Source organism: Melospiza melodia, chromosome 2 (assembly GCF_035770615.1).
Source record: "Melospiza melodia melodia isolate bMelMel2 chromosome 2, bMelMel2.pri, whole genome shotgun sequence".
NCBI classification, from domain to species: Eukaryota; Metazoa; Chordata; class Aves; order Passeriformes; family Passerellidae; genus Melospiza; species Melospiza melodia.
Window position 1 is genome coordinate 143,952,340 of NC_086195.1, and position 17,101 is coordinate 143,969,440.

Below are 17,101 nucleotides of genomic sequence, written 5' to 3' on the forward strand. Positions count from 1 at the left end.
CCGGGCACACTCAGGAGAGGGCAAGTAGCTGCCTTGCTGGGATTTGGCCCCCATAACTCTGGACTCACACTTTGGTTTTGGTTTTCTTTATTGTAGCTGACCAAGAGGCTCACAGGCCATCACAGAGCCATCCGAGGCAGACTCATTTCAGATGCAACGTGGATTCCCATCACCGATCATCCAAAAGATAAGTCGGGGGCCAAGGCCTGGAGATGAGAGAATAGCGGGTTGGGAGTTCATGGGGCAGATTTAAAAATGAGCAGAGGGAAAAGCAATCTTCTTCAAGGGCCTCTTAGGACAGCTAAAGGGAGAGGCTCTACTTTTGATGGCAGCTTTCAGGCGGGCAGTGCAGAACAGCTCCGCTCTGTGTCGTGTTGTCCGGTGTGCCGTGTTCCCTAGTGCGTCTTTGGGGTCCCTTTTGCCCTCTTCCCTCGAGACCCTCACCACAAGCATGATGTGTCGTGTTTCATGTCCCCCTGTTTGTCACGTTCTGTGTCACGGGTGTCTGCGGGTATTTGTGCCGGAGCTGTTCTGCCCTGCCGCATGGCGTGCTTCAGTAGGACAAACCATGGGGAGTTGGAATTTGTAATGTGGGCTGTACTTGGGCTCTAGCTGCTCTTCCTAGATTGACATAAGGCGTTTGAAGCTTGTGAGTTATTGTGGAGGTGTTTGACATGTGTCCTAACTTTCTTTCAGGTGCAGATGCATTGCATCCATGGCAGAGGGTCAGAGTCAGGAGGTGCAGGGCCTTCTTAGGAGCGCGGTGAGTAGCAGAGTGGTGGGGTTTTGGCCGATGCGGTGCCAAGGTCAGGCACTGATGTTTGGTTCTCTTTAATACAGCTGTCTGAGAGACACCAGCCCGGTGCCAGCAGGACCTTCCCAGGTGACGAGGTGGCCTTTCTTTGCACCTGACACAGACTGGCATCCCCTGATGTCTGAGAGATAAGTAGAGGGCTGTGACCCACAGAGGGGATGAACGTGGGGTGCTGGGTCGGGACTCCCTGAGGTGGGGGTCTGAGTTGGCTCTGGCAATGAGGTTAGCCAAGATGTGGCCCCTTAGGCCCCATAAAAGCAAAGTCTCCCTTTTGGTCACAGTGCTGAGGTGCGCAGCAGGGCAGAGCAGTCCCGGTGTGTCTCGTGTCACTTGTCTTTTGTGTATTGTGTGTTGTCTGGATATCTCATGTCTCTTATCTTAGCCCTGTGAGAAGCCTCTCAGAAACCTTTCCTAGCATCCGTGATCTCAGCGTTCCTTGCCCTGGCACCCATGCCATAGAACTTTTGACTGGGGAGCTCACACAGCCATCAGAAATGCATCTCTCTTTAGAAGCGTCCTGTCAGATGTCTTGTCATGTCTTGTTCTGAGCTGTACGGACAGCCATGCTGCGCAATGATCCATTATAGCAGACTGGGACTTGTAAGAATGTGAGGTTTGGGAGAGGATTCTGACTGTAGGATTCCCGAGCCACCATCTTTGCAGTTTTTGGAATAAATCATTCAGTTTGCATCTTCTTTCTCCAGGGTTCTCTGAGCTTCATCAGCTCGCCATCAGCTTCAACTCTTCTTCTTTTGCGTTCTCTCAGTCCTTGCAGCCATTTTCCTTGCTAAGAGATTTCTGTTCCTGTTGTGTCCCCAGTGTTTGTCCTGTCCTGTCCTGCCTGTCCTGTGTCACGGGAGTCAGCACACATATGTGCTGGAGCTGCTCTGCCCTGCCGCACAGCCTGGTGCGATAGGAGAAGTCCCAGGGACTTGGAATGTGTAATGTGGGGTGTAGTTGGACTCTAGATGGGATTTGTAGGTGGACACAGGATATCCGGAGCTCCTCAGTTATCCTGCAACTGTTTGACTCTTGTCCTACCTTTTTTTTCAGATTGAGATGGATTAAATCTGTGCCAGAGGGCCCCGTCCCGGGTGAGGGGATTGCCCCGAGCAGGTGAGGCCCCGTGTGTCTCTGCAGCAGAAGTGTGTATGGTGACTGTGTTACAGCACTGTTCTTTGTCTTTCTTTTTAGGAAGTCAGTCTGGATACCAGCAGTCAAGGTGAGCAGCGGAGAGAAGTGGTTGTTATTGCTCAGCTCTCAAGCACAACAATTTTTCAGTAGATTCATCGTGTCGCAAGAGAGATCTGCCCAGTGTCAAGGATGATGTTTGAAATTGAGGCTTCAGGTGACTGGGAGAGGGAGGGTGATCAGGTATCCAGTTAGGAGTTCTTGGGAGCGGGGATTTGCAGGCAGCAGGGTGAGAAAGGGTGTTTATTTGTTTATTTGAGGGCCCCCCTGCATCCAAGGGTGTTCAGAAGCCTAGCAGAGGCATTCCCATGTCTTACAGCACGCAAGGTCATCCACTGCACTCACAGCAATGCCATTTAACTTTGCCTTCCTCTAACCCAGGTGCCACCCCTAATGAAGGCCACAGCCTTGGAATCAGGATGAAGCTGGAGCCTGAGGGAGCCAGGCACGCTCAGGAAAGGGCAAGTAGCTGCCTTGCTGGGATTTGGCCCCCATAACTCTGGACTCACACTTTGGTTTTGGTTTTCTTTATTGCAGCTGACCAAGAGGCTCACAGGCCATCACAGAGCCCTCCGAGGCAGACTCATTTCAGGCTCAGCGTGGATTTCCCATCACTGATCGTCTAAAAGATAAGTCGGGGGCTGTGGCTTGGAGATGGGAGAGTAGCAGGTTGGGAATCCCTGGGACAGATTTAAAAATGAGCAGAGGGGAAAGCAATCTTGTCCAAGGGCCTCTTAGGACAGCTAAAGGGAGAGGCTCTACTTTTGATGGCAGCTTTCAGGCGGGCAGTGCAGAACAGCTCCGGTGTGTGCTGTGTTCCCTAGTATGTCTTTGGGGTCCCTTTTGCCCTCTTCCCTTGAGGCCCTCACCACAAGCATGATGTGTCGTGTTTCACGTCCCCCTGTTTGTCACGTTCTGTGTCACGGGTGTCTGCGGGTATTTGTGCCGGAGCTGTTCTGCCCTGCCGCATGGCGTGCTTCAGTAGGACAAACCATGGGGAGTTGGAATTTGTAATGTGGGCTGTACTTGGGCTCTAGCTGCTCTTCCTAGATTGACATAAGGCGTTTGAAGCTTGTGAGTTATTGTGGAGGTGTTTGACATGTGTTCTAACTTTCTTTCAGGTGCAGATGCATTGCATCCATGGCAGAGGGTCAGAGTCAGGAGGTGCAGGGCCTTCTTAGGAGCGCGGTGAGTAGCAGAGTGGTGGGGTTTTGGCCGATGCGGTGCCAAGGTCAGGCACTGATGTTTGGTTCTCTTTAATGTAGGTGTCTGAGAGACCCCAGCCCCGGTGCCAGCAGGACCTTCCCAGCTGACGAGGTGGCCTTTCTATGCACCTGGCACAGACTGGCATCCCCAGATGTCTGAGAGATAAGTAGAGGGCTGTGACCCACAGAGGGGATGAAGGCATGGTGCTGGTTTGGGAATTACTGGGACGGGTTTTTGAGTCCAATTTGGAGTTGGGGGGTGTTCATGAAGTGGCCCCTTAGGCCCCATAAAAGCCACGTCTCACTTTTGATCCCAGTGCTGAGGAGCGCAGGGCAGAGCAGTCCCGGTGTGTCTCATGTCACTTGTCTGTTGTGCATTATGTGTTGTTTGTGTATCCCATGTCTTTTACCTTAGGGGGGCCTGTCAGAAACCTTGGCATCCTTGTTAGCATCTGTGATCACTGCATTCCCTGGCCTGGCACCCAGGCCATAGATGCGATTCTGATACCTGTCTGAGCTCCCCGGTCAAAAGTTCTCTCTTTGGAAGCATCCAGTCAGATGTCTTGTCAGGTCTTGTTCTCAGCTGTATGGACGGCTATGCCCCACCTGGAGCCATTTTGGTGGATTAGGACTTGTAAGAATGTGAGGGCAGGCAGAGGATTCTGAGCATAGGATTCCTAGGCATCGATCTTTGCTGTTCTTGGAATCAATCATCCAGTTTAGCATCACCTTCCTTCAGGGTTCTCAGGGCCTCATCAGCTCACCATCGGTCTCAGCTCGGTCATCTCCTTTTGCATTCTCTCAGTCCTTGCAGCCATTTTCCTTGCCAAGACATTTCTGTCCCTGTTGTGTCCCCGTTGTCTGTCCTGTCTGTCCTGTGTCACGGGTGTCAGCACACATTTGTGCCGGAGCTGCTCTGCCCTGCCGCATAGCCAGCTGCAATAGAAGAAGCCCCGGGGATTAGGAATTTGTAATGTGGGGGGTAGTTGGACTCTAGATGGGTTTTGTAGATGGACACATCAGATCTGGAGCTCTTACCTTATCCTGCAACAGTTTGACTCTTGTCCTAACTTTCTTTTCAGATTGAGATGGATTAAATCTGTGCCAGAGGGCCCCATGCCGGGTGAGGGGATTCCCCCGAGCAGGTGAGGCCCCATTTGTCTCTGCAGCAGAAGTGTTATGGTGGCTGTGTTTCATCTCTGTTCTCTGTCTTTCTTTTTAGGAAGTAAGTCTGGATACCAGCAGCCAAGGTGAGCAGTGGAGGGAAGTAGTTCTTATTACTCAGCTCTCAAGAAAAAAATTTTTCAGCAGATTCATCATGTCACAAGAGGCATCTGCCCAGTGTCAAGGATGATGTTTGAGATTGAGGCTTCAGGTGAGTTGAGGATTGTGACTGGGAGCGGGAGGGTGATTGGGTATCCAGTTAGGAGTTCTTGGGAGGGGGTTTGCAGGCAGCAGGGTGAGAAAGGGTGTTTATTTGAGGGCCCCCCGACACAAGGCTGTTCAGAAGCCTAGCAGAGGCATTCCCATGTCTTAGAGCACACAAGGTCATCCACTGCACTCACAGCAATGCCATTAAACTTTGCCTTTCTCTAACCCAGGTGCCACCCCTAATGAAGGCCCCAGCCTTGGAATCAGGATGAAGCTGGAGCCTGAGGGAGCCAGGCACACTCAGGAAAGGGCAAGTAGCTGCCTTACTGGGATTTGGCCCACATAACTCAGGACTCACACTTTGGCTTTGGTTTTCTTCATTGTAGCTGACCAAGAGACGCACAGGCCATCACGGGGCCCTCTGAGGCAGAGTCATTTCAGGTGCAGCGTGGATTCCCATCACCGATCATCCAAAAGATAAGTCGGGGGCCACAGCCTGGAGATGGGATGATGGGAGAGTAGTGGGTTGGGAGTTCTTGGGGCAGATTTAAAGATTAGCAGAGGGAAAAGCAATCTTTTAGAAGGGCCTCTCAGGACAGCCAAAGAGAGAGGCTCTACTTTTGATGGCAGCATTCATGGCGGGCAGTGCAGAACAGCTCTGGTCTGTGTCGTGTTGTCCGGTGTGCCGTGTTCCCTAGTGTGTCTTTGGGGTCCCTTTTGCCTTCTCCCCTCGAGGCCCTCACCACAAGCATGATGTGTCGTGTTTCACGTCCCCCTGTTTGTCACGTTCTGTGTCACGGGTGTCTGCAGGTATTTGTGCCAGAGCTGTTCTGCCCTGCCGCGTAACCTGGTGCAATGGGGACAAGCCTGGGGAGTTGAAATTTGTCCTGTGGGGTGTACTTGGACTATAGATCTGTTCCTAGATTGACATAAGGTGTTTGCAGCTTTTGATTTATCCTGGTGGTGTTTGACATATGTTCTATCTTTCAGGTGCAGATGCATTGCATCCATGGCAGAGGGTCAGGGTTCGGAGGTGCCGGGCCTTCTTAGGAGCGCGGTGAGTAGTAGACTGGTGGGGTTTTGGCCGATGTGGTGCCAAGATCAGGCACTGATCTTTGGTTTTGCTTAATACAGCTGTCTGAGAGCCACCAGCCCAGTGCCAGCAGGACCTTCCTAGCTGACGAGGTGGCCTTTCTTTGCACCTGAGACCAGCATCCCCTGATATCTGAGAGATAAGTAGAGGGCCATGACCCACAGAGGGGCTGGAAGCAGATTGCTGGGTCAGGACTCTCTGTGGTGGGGGTTTGAGTTGGCTCTGGAAATGAGGGTAGCCAAGACATGGCCCCTTAGGCACCATAAAAGCCAAGTCTCACTTTTGATCACAGTGCTGAGGTGTGCAGCAGGGCAGAGCAGTCCTGGTGTGTCTTGTGTCATTTGTCTCTTCTGTATTGTGTGTTCTCTGGATACCTCATGTCTCTTATCTTAGCCCCCTGTGAGGGGCCTGTCAGAAACCTTGGCACCTTTCCTAGCATCTGTGATCTCAGCGCTCCTTGCCCTGGCACCCATGCCACAGAACTTTTGACTTGGGAGCTCAGACAGGCATCAGAAATGCATCTCTCTTTGGAAGCATCCAGTCAGTTCTTGTTCTGAGCTGTACGGACAGCCATGCTCCGCAATGATCCATTATGGCGGATTAGGACTTGAAAGAATGTGAGGGCAGGGAGAGGATTCTGAGCATAGGATTCCTGGGCATCCATCTTTGCAGTTTTTGGAAAAAATCATTCCGTTAGCATCTTCTTCCTCCCGGGTTCTCTGGGCCTCTGCAGTCCACCATCAGTCTTACCTTGGTCATCTCCTTTTGCATTCTCTCAGTCTTTGCAGCCATTTTCCTTGCCAAGAGGTTTCTGTTCCTGTTGTGTCCCTGTTGTCTGTCCTGTCTATCCTGTGTCACGGGTGTCAGCACACGTTTGTGCCGGAGCTGCTCTGCCCTGCCGCGTAGCCTGGTGCAATAGGAGGCATCTCGGGGACTTGGAATGGGTAATGTGTGGTGCTGTTGGACTCTAGATGGGATTTGTAGATGGACACAGGATATCTGGAGCCCATAAATTATGCTGCAGCCCTTTGACTTTCATCCTAACTTTCTTTCAGTTGCAGAAGGATAAAATCCAGGGCAGAGCCACCCTTCCTGGGTGAGGGGATTGCCCTGAACAGGTGAGGCACCATTTGTCTCTGCAGCAGAATTGTACATGGTGACTGTGTTACAGCAGTGTTCTTTGTCTTTATTTTTAGCAAGTCAATATGGATACCAGCAGCCAAGGTGAGCAGTGGAGAGAAGTGGTTGTTAGTGCTCAGCTCTCAAGCACAACAAATTTTCAGCAGATTCATCATGTCACAAGAGGGATCCGCCCAGTGTCAAGGATGATATTTGAGATTGAGGCTTCAGGTGAGTTGAGGATTGTGACTGGGAGAGGGAGGGTGAAGTAGGTATCCAGTTAGGAGTTATTGGGAGGGAGTTTGCAGGCAGCAGGGTGAGAAAGGGTGTTTATTTGTTTGAGGGCCTCCCTACACAAGGCTGTTCAGAAGCCTATCAGAGGCATTGCCATGTCTTAGAGCACACAAGGTCATCCGCTGCACTCAGAGGAATGCCTTTTAACTTTGTCTTTGTGGAACCCACGTGCCACTCCTAATAAAGGCCACAGCCTTGGAATCAGGATGAAGCTGGAGCCTGAGGGAGCCAGGCACGCTCAGGAAAGGGCAAGTAGCTGACTTGCTGGGATTTGGCCCACATAACTCAGGACTCATGCTTTGGTTTTCTTCATTGTAGCTGACCAAGAGGCTCACAGGCCATCACGGGGCCCTCCAAGGCAGACTCATTCCAGGTGCAGCGTGGATCCGCATCACCGATCATCCAAAAGATAAGTTGGGGGCCACAGCCTGGAGATGGGAGAGTAGTGGGTTGGGAGTTCTTGGGGCAGATTTAAAAATGAGCAGAGGGAAAGGCAATCTTCTCCAAGGGCCTCTTAGGACAGCTAAAGGGAGAGGCTCTACTTTTGATGGCAGCTTTCAGGCGGGCAGTGCAGAACAGCTCCGGTGTGCATTGTGTTGTCCGGTGCGCGTCGTGTTGTCCGGTGTGCCATGTTCCCTAGCGTGTCTTTGGGGCCCCTTTTGCCCTCTTCCCTCGATGCCCTCACCACAAGCATGATGTGTCGTGTTTCACGTCCCCCTGTTTGTCACGTTCTGTGTCACGGGTGTGTGCACACATTTGTGCTGGAGCTGTTCTGCCCTGCTGCATGGCGTGCTTCAGTAGGACAAACCATGGGGGGTTGGAATTTGTAATGTGGGCTGTACTTGGGCTCTAGATGCTGTTCCTAGATTAACATAAGGTGTTTGCAGCTTGTGAGTTACCCTGGTGGTGTTTGACATATGTTCTAACTTTCTTTCAGGTGCAGATGCATTCCAGGTGTGGCAGAGGGTCAGAGTCAGGAGGTGCCGGGCCTTCTTAGGAGCGTGGTGAGTAGCAGAGTGGTGGGGTTTTGGCCGATGCGGTGCCAAGGTCAGGCACTGATGTTTGGTTCTCTTTAATGTAGGTGTCTGAGAGACCCCAGCCCCGGTGCCAGCAGGACCTTCCCAGCTGACGAGGTGGCCTTTCTATGCCCCTGACAGGGACCGGCATCCCCAGATGTCTGAGAGATAAGTAGAGGGCTGTGACCCACAGAGGGGATGAAGGCATGGTGCTGGTTTGGGAATTACTGGGAGGGGTTTTTGAGTCCAATTTGGAGTTGGGGGGGTGTTCATGAAGTGGCCCCTTAGGCCCCATAAAAGCCACGTCTCACTTTTGATCCCAGTGCTGAGGAGCGCAGGGCAGAGCAGTCCCGGTGTGTCTCATGTCACTTGTCTGTTGTGCATTATGTGTTGTTTGTGTATCCCATGTCTTTTACCTTAGGGGGGCCTGTCAGAAACCTTGGCATCCTTGTTAGCATCTGTGATCACTGCATTCCCTGGCCTGGCACCCAGGCCATAGATGCGATTCTGATACCTGTCTGAGCTCCCCGGTCAAAAGTTCTCTCTTTGGAAGCATCCAGTCAGATGTCTTGTCAGGTCTTGTTCTCAGCTGTATGGACGGCTATGCCCCACCTGGAGCCATTTTGGTGGATTAGGACTTGTAAGAATGTGAGGGCAGGCAGAGGATTCTGAGCATAGGATTCCTAGGCATCGATCTTTGCTGTTCTTGGAATCAATCATCCAGTTTAGCATCACCTTCCTTCAGGGTTCTCGGGGCCTCATCAGCTCACCATCGGTCTCAGCTCGGTCATCTCCTTTTGCATTCTCTCAGTCCTTGCAGCCATTTTCCTTGCCAAGACATTTCTGTCCCTGTTGTGTCCCCGTTGTCTGTCATATCCTGTCCTGGTGTCACGGGTGTCAGCACACATTTGTGCCGGAGCTGCTCTGCCCTGCTGCCATAGCCTGGTGCAATAGAAGAAGCCCCGGGGATTTGGAATTTGTAATGTGGGGGTAGTTGGACTCTAGATGGGTTTTGTACATGGACACATCAGATCTGGAGCTCTTGAGTTATGCTGCAACATTTTGACACTTGTCCTAACTTTTTTCAGATTGAGATGGGTTAAATCTGTGCCAGAGGGCCCCGTCTTTGGTGAGGGGCTTTCCCCGAGCAGTGAGGCCCCATTTGTCTCCGCAGCAGAAGCGTTTATGGTGACTGTGTTACCGCTCTGTTCTTTGTCTTTCTTTTTAGGATATAAATCTGGATACCGGCAGTCAAGGTGAGCAGTGGAGAGAAGTAGTTCTTATTACTCAGCTCTCAAGAACAACAATTTCTCAGCAGATTCATCATGTCACAAGAGGCATCTGCCCAGTGTGAAGCATGATGCTTGAGATTGAGGCTTCAGGTGAGTTGAGGATTGTGATTAGGAGAGGATGGGTGATCAGGTATCCAGTTAGGAGTTACTGTGGGCAGGGGGAGGTTTGCAGACAGCGGGGTGAGAAAGGGTGTTTATTTGTTTATTTGAGGACCCTTTCCAAGGCTGTTCAGAAGCCTATCAGAGGCATTCCCATGTCTTACAGCACACAAGGTCATCCAGTGCACTCAGAGGAATGCCTTTTAACTTTGCCTTTCTCTAACCCAGGTGCCACCCCTAATGAAGGCCCCAGCCTTGGAATCAGGATGAAGCTGGAGCCTGAAGGAGCCAGGCACACTCAGGAAAGGGCAAGTAGCTGCCTTACTGGGATTTGGCCCACATAACTCTGGACTCACACTTTGGTTTTGGTTTTCTTTATTGTAGGTGTCTGAGAGGCTCACAGGCCATCACGGGGCCCTCCGAGGCAGACTCATTTCAGGTGCAGCGTGGATTCCCATCACCGATCATCCAAAAGATAAGTTGGTGTCCACAGCCTGGAGATGGGAGAGTAGCAGGTTGGGAGTTCTTGGGGCAGATTTAAAAATGAGCAGAGGGAAAGGCAATCTTGTCCAAGGGCCTCTTAGGACAGCTAAAGGGAGAGGCTCTACTTTTGATGGCAGCTTTCAGGCGGGCAGTGCAGAACAGCTCCGGTGTGCATTGTGTTGTCCGGTGTGCCGTGTTCCCTAGTGTGTCCTTGGGTCCTTTGGTCCTTTTTGCCCTCTCCCCTCGAGGCCCTCACCACAAGCATGATGTGTCGTGTTTCATGTCCCCCTGTTTGTCACGTTCTGTGTCACGGGTGTGTGCACACATTTGTGCTGGAGCTGTTCTGCCCTGCCGCATGGTCTGCTGCAATAGGACAAGCCTTGGGGAGTTGAAATTTGTAATGTGGGGTGTACTTGGGCTCTAGATGCTGTTCCTAGATTGACATAAGGTGTTTGCAGCTTGTGAGTTACCCTGGTGGTGTTTGACATATGTTGTAACTTTCTTTCAGGTGCAGATGCATTCCATGTGTGGCAGAGGGTCAGGGTTAGGAGGTGGCGGGCCTCCTTTGGAGGACAGTGAGTAGCAGAGTGGTGGGGTTTTAGGCAAAGTGGTGGCACGATCAGGCCCTGATGTTTGGTTTTCTTTAATCTAGCTGTCTGAGAGACACCAGCCCGGATCCAGCAGGACCTTCCCATCTGATGAGGTGGCCTTTCTTTGCACCTGACACAGACTGGCATCCCCTGATGTCTGAGAGATAAGTAGAGGGCTGTGACCCACAGAGGGGATGAACGGGGGGTGCTGGGTCAGGACCCCCTAAGGTGGGGGTCTGAGTTGGCTCTGGCAATGAGGGTAGCCAAGATGTTGCCCCTTATGCTCAATAAAAGCATAGTCTCCCTTTTGATCACAGTGCTGAGGTGCGCAGCAGGGCAGAGCAGTCCTGGTGTGTCTCGTGTCACTTGTCTTTTGTGTATTGTGTGTTGTCTGGATATCTCATGTCTCTTATCTTAGCCCTGTGAGGGGCCTCTCAGAAACCTTTCCTAGCATCCGTGATCTCAGTGTTCCTCGCCCTGGCACCCATGCCATAGAACTTTTGACTGGGGAGCTCACACAGGCATCAGAAATACATCTCTCTTTAGAAGCATCCAGTCAGATGTCTTGTCAGGTCTTGTTCTGAGCTGTACGGACAGCCATGCTGCGCAATGATCCATTATAGCAGACTGGGACTTGTAAGGATGTGAGGTTAGGGAGAGGATTCTGACTGTAGGATTCTCGAGCATCCATCTTTGCAGTTTTTGGAATAAATCATTCAGTTTGCATCTTCTTTCTCCAGGGTTCTCTGAGCCTCATCAGCTCACCATCATCTTCAACTCTTCTTCTTTTGCATTCTCTCAGTCCTTGCAGCCATTTTCCTTGCTAAGAGATTTCTGTTCCTGTTGTGTCCCCAGTGTTTGTCATGTCTTGTCTGTCCTGTTTCACGGGTGTCTGCACAGATTTGTGCCGGTGCTGTTCTGCCCTGCTGCACAGCCTGGTGCAATAGGAGAAGTCCTGGGGACTTGGAATGTGTAATGTGGGGTGTAGTTGGACTCTAGGTGGGATTTGTAGATGGACACAGGATATCTGGAGCTCTTAAATTATCCTGCCACATTTTGACTCTTGTCCTAACTTTCTTTTCAGATTCAGATGGATTAAATCTGTGCCAGAGGGCCCCATCCCGGGTGAGGGGATTCTCCAGAGCAGATGAGGCCCCATTTGTCTCTGCAGCAGAAGTGTATGTGGTGACTGTGTTACAGCTCTGTTCTTTGTCTTTCTTTTTAGGAAGTAAAACTGGATGCCAGCAGCCAAGGTGAGCAGCGGAGAGAAGTGGTTGTTATTGCTCAGCTCTCAAGAACAACAATTTTTCAGCAGATTCATCATGTCACAAGAGATATCTGCCCAGTGTCAAGGATGGTGTTTGAGATTGAGGCTTCAGGTGAGTTGAGGGTTGTGAGTGGGAGCGGGCGGGTGATCAGGTATCCAGTTAGTAGTTCTTGGGATAGGGTTTACAGGCAGCAGGGTGAGAAAGGGTATTTATTTGAGGGCCCCCCGACACAAGGCTGTTCAGAAGCCTAGCAGAGGCATTCCCATGTCTTACAGCACACAAGGTCATCCACTGCACTCACAGCAATGCCATTTAACTTTGCCTTTCTCTTACCCAGGTGCCACCCCTAATAAAGGCCCCAGCCTTGGAATCAGGATGAAGCTGGAGCCTGAAGGAGCCAGGCACACTCAGGAAAGGGGGAGTAGCTGCCTTGCAGGGATTTGGCCCACATAACTCTGGACTCACACTTTGGTTTCGGTTTTCTTTATTGCAGCTGACCGAGAGGCTCACAGGCCATCACGGGGCCCTCTGAGGCAGGCTCATTTCAGGTGCAACGTGGATTTCCATCACCCATCATCCAAAAGATAAGTCGAGTGCCATGGCCTGGAGATGGGGGAGTAGCGGGTTGGGAGTTGTTGGGGTAGATGTAAAACATAGCGGAGGGAAAAGCAATCTTCTCCAAGGGCCTCTTAGGACAGCTAAAGGGAGAGGCTGTACTTTTGATGGCAGCTTTCAGGCGGGCAGTACAGAACAGCTCTGGTCTGTGTCGTGTTGTCCGGTGTGCCGTGTTCCCTAGTGTGTCTTTGGGGTCCCTTTTGCCTTCTCCCCTCGAGGCCCTCACCACAAGCATGATGTGTCGTGTTTCATGTCCCCCTGTTTGTCACATTCTGTGTCACGGGTGTGTGCACACATTTGTGCTGGAGCTGTTCTGCCCTGCCGCATGGCCTGCGGCAATAGGACAAGCCTTGGGGAGTTGAAATTTGTAATGTGGGGTGTACTTGGGCTCTAGATGCTGTTCCTAGATTGACATAAGGTGTTTGCAGCTTGTGAGTTACCCTGGTGGTGTTTGACATATGTTCTAACTTTCTTTCAGGTGCAGATGCATTCCATGTGTGGCAGAGGGTCAGGGTTAGGAGGTGGCGGGCCTCCTTTGGAGGACAGTGAGTAGCAGAGTGGTGGGTCTTAGGCAAAGTGGTGGCACGATCAGGCACTGATGTTTGGTTTTCGTTAATCTAGCTGTCTGAGAGACACCAGCCCAGTGCCAGCAGGACCTTCCCATCTGATGAGGTGGCCTTTCTTTGCACCTGACAGGGACCAGCATCCCCAGATGTATGAGAGATAAGTAGGAGGGCTGTGACCTACAGAGGGGATGAACGTTGGGTGCTGGTTTGGGGATTCTGGGAGGGGTTTTTGAGTCCAATTTGGAGGTGGAGGGTGTCCATGAAGTGGCCCCTTAGGCCCCATGAAAGCAAAGTCTCACTCTTGACCACAGTGCTGAGGTGCGCAGGGCAGAGCAGTCCCGGTGTGTCTCATGTCACTTGTCTGTTGTGCATTGTGTGTTGTTTGTGTATCCCATGTCTTTTACGTTAGCCTTTGAGAGTCCTGTCAGACACCCTGGCATCATTGTTGGCATCTGTGATCTCTGTATTCCCAGGCCTGGCACCCAGGCCATAGATGCGATTCTGACACCTGTGTCAGCTCTCCAGTCAGACGTTCTCTCTTTGGAAGCATCCAGTCAGATGTCTTTTCAGGTCTTGTTCTGAGCTGTAGGGACAGCTATGCCCCACCTGGATCCATTTTGGTGGATTAGGACTTGTAACAATGTGAGGGCAGGCAGAGGATTCTGACCATAGGGTTCCTGGGCATCGATCTTTGCTGTTCTTGGAATAAATGCTTCAGTTAGCATCTTCTTCCTCCAGGGTTCTCTGAGCCTCATTAGCTGACCGTCAGTTTGAACTCAGTCATCTCCTTTTGCATTCTCTCAGTCCTTGCAGCCATTTTCCTTGCCAAGAGATTTCTGTCAATGTTGTGTCCCCATTGTCCGTCCTGTCTTGTCCTGCCTGTCCTGTGTCACGGGTGTCTGCACAGATTTGTGCCGGAGCTGCTCTGCCCTGCCGCACGGCCTGGTGCAATAGGAGAGGGCCCGGGGACCTGGGATGTGTAATGTGGGGTGTCCTTGGACTCTAGATGGGATTTGTAGATGGACTCATCACATCTGGAGCTCATCAGTTATGCTGCAACAGTTTGACTCTTGTCCTAACTTTCTTTTCAGATTCAGATGGATTAAATCTGTGCCAGAGGGCCCCATCCCGGGTGAGGGGATTGCCCCGAGCAGGTGAGGCCCCATTTGTCTCTGCAGCAGAAGTGTGTATGGTGACTGTGTTACAGTACTGTTCTTTGTCTTTCTTTTTAGGAAGTCAATCTGGGTACCAGCAGCCAAGGTGAGCAACGGAGAGAAGTGGTTGTTATTGCTCAGCTCTCAAGCACAACATATTTTCCGCAGATTCATCATGACACAAGAGGGATCTTCCCAGTGTCAATGATGATGTTTGAGATTGAGGCTTCAGGTGAGTTGGGGATTGTGACTGGGAGAGGGAGGGTGAGCAGGTGTCCTTTTAGGAGTTATTGGGGGGGGGGGGGGTTGCAGGCAGCAGGGTGAGAAAGGGTGTTTATTGGTTTATTTGAGGGCCCCCCCACACAAGGCTGTTCAGAAGCCTATCAGAGGCATTGCCATGTCTTAGAGCACACAAGGTCATCCACTGCACTCACAGCAATGCCATTTAACTTTGCCTTTCTCTTACCCAGGTGCCACCCCTAATGAAGGCCCCAGCCTTGGAATCAGGATGAAGCTGGAGCCTGAGGGAGCCAGGCACACTCAGGAAAGGGGAAGTAGCTGACTTGCAGGGATTTGGCCCACATAACTCTGGACTCATACTTTGGATTTGGTTTTCTTTATTGCAGCTGACCGAGAGGCTCACAGGCCATCACGGGGCCCTCCAAGGCAGACTCATTTCAGGTGCAGCGTGGATTCTCATGACTGACCATCCAAAAGATAAGTTGAGGGCCACGGCCTGGAGATGGCGGAGTAGCAGGTTGGGAATCCCTGGGACAGATTTAAAAATGAGCAGAGGGGAAAGCAATCTTCTCCAAGGGCCTCTTAGGACAGCTAAAGGGAGAGGCTCTGCTTTTGATGGCAGCTTTCAGCTGGGCAGTGCAGAACAGCTCTGGTCTGTGTCGTGTTGTCCGGTGTGCCGTGTTCCCTAGTGTGTCTTTGGGGTCCCTTTTGCCTTTTTCCCCTCGAGGCCCTCACCACAAGCATGATGTGTCATGTTTCATGTCCCCCTGTTTGTCACGTTCTGTGTCACGGGTGTGTGCTCACATTTGTGCTGGAGCTGTTCTGCCCTGCCGCATGGCCTTCTGCCGTAGTAAAAATTCCAGAAATAAAAATCTTGACGCAGAAATATTTAATCAAATATAAAAAAATATGAATAAAAAGATATAAAAAATATGAAAAACTACTCGCATCAGATGAAATACAGAATATAAATTTAGTTTTAAATTGACATTGGTAAAGGTAAATATGTAAGTAAACAATATACATTAATATACATTATAAATACAAATATGAATATAAAAATTGAATATTAGGATAAAACCTATTTAAATTCTGTTTAAAATAAAGGGTTGGGGTTTTTTTATTCTTATTGTGTTAGAGGCAGGGTTTTTATTTCATATAATATGAATGTAGATATTATTGTCATATATTTCTAAATATTGAGATATAGAAAGAAGATATAAATATATATAAACACAAAATGGAAAGAAACACAAATAATAGGAAGAGATGTAATGAAGAATACAAATAACAGTATACATAAGTATACATTTTAAATGTACATGTGAATATGAACCTGAGAAATAGAATTTTAAAAAATATTTAAATACACTTTAGAAAAAAGGGGTTCTTTTTGGCTTTAATTTGGATGGAGGTAAAGGTTTTATTTTAAATCATCCAAGTGTTACAGAAGTAAAAATCGTAACAGAACTATATACTTACTATGTAAAAATATGTATAAAAATACACAAATAAATTAAAGTTTTAGGGATATATACAATATGGAATAGAAATGTATTTATAAAAAGAAATGTATAAATGGACAGTGTGCATCAATATACATTGTAAATAGAAATGTGAATATTAATATGAAAAAATACTTAAAAAAATATTTAAATATTTTTAAAATACATTGATGTCTTTTTGTTTTTTTGGTTTTTTTTTTTTGTGTAGTGTTTTGTTTTGTCTTTTATCCTATTAGATTACAGGCAGAAGTTTTTTTTCCCTCTTCCCGGTTGTTTTGGGGCATTTATTTCAGAGCAGTTTTCGGCGGGGGTCGCCCCTGTTCTTTTTTGCCGCCTTCGCTGCCGCAGCCCCGAGGCGCGCTGCGCCCCTGGCTGGGGCGGGCGGCAGTGCTGCCGCCTTGTGGGCAGAGCGCAGTACTGCAGCCGTGCACCGAGAGGCCGCCAGCTTGGGAGTGGCGCGTGGGCCATGTAGCGGACTTTTGGTTGACCTTCTCAAGATGGCGGCGAAAAGGGCGGGGAAGTGGAGGACCGGGTGGGTGTAACTGGACTGCCTGCATGGAATACCGATGTCATGGCGGCCCCGACGGATTTTTCTGTGGCGTTTCATGTATACTCGAGACATGCTGTGGGCTCAGGGGCGCCGCGGGCAAGCGTATTTTGGCGGGTTTGTGAGAGGCATCTGGGTAAACGCCTCGCTGTGCCGGGGTCCTCTCGCGTCCACTTTCCCGCCCTGAGGGAGCCGAGCCGGGCCGAATAGAGCCAAAGAGCCGAGTGTGGCCGGAAAGAGCCGAGTTTACACCAAGAGCCGATGATAGCCGACTGGAACCGACAGCTGAGTGTAGCCGACTTGAGCCGCATTTAGATAACGTGCCGAATACGACCGAGTTTAGCCGAAGAGCCGAACTGAAACGAGTTTAGACAAGGAGCCGAACCAAGCCGAATTCAGCCGAGTTTAATTAAACAGAACTGAACGACGCCGCAGCGCTCTGCATGCAGTGCGCCTGTGCAGACGGCAGGTGCCGCTGTATAAAGTATAAAATATCAACTATCTATAAGAAGGAATAAAAGCTCTATGTCATGTGCAGCAGTAGAAAATTTCAGGCTCCCAGGGAATGAATAGTTTTCTTTAAATAATTTTCGTTTTGGAGTTTTTTTTTTACTCCCAGGTGGCCTGAAAGTTACTACT

General features: G+C 50.1%; 1 long non-coding RNA gene across 1 annotated transcript; it reads left to right on the plus strand.

Annotated features, from left to right (window-relative positions):
* The first annotated feature begins 638 nt into the window (after window positions 1–638).
* Window positions 639–15,352, plus strand: LOC134415278 (uncharacterized). The gene is made up of 4 exons (XR_010027012.1): window positions 639–763; window positions 841–1,930; window positions 14,249–14,276; window positions 14,641–15,352. It is a non-coding gene; the product is annotated as an uncharacterized LOC134415278 (long non-coding RNA).
* The last annotated feature ends 1,749 nt before the right edge of the window (window positions 15,353–17,101 follow it).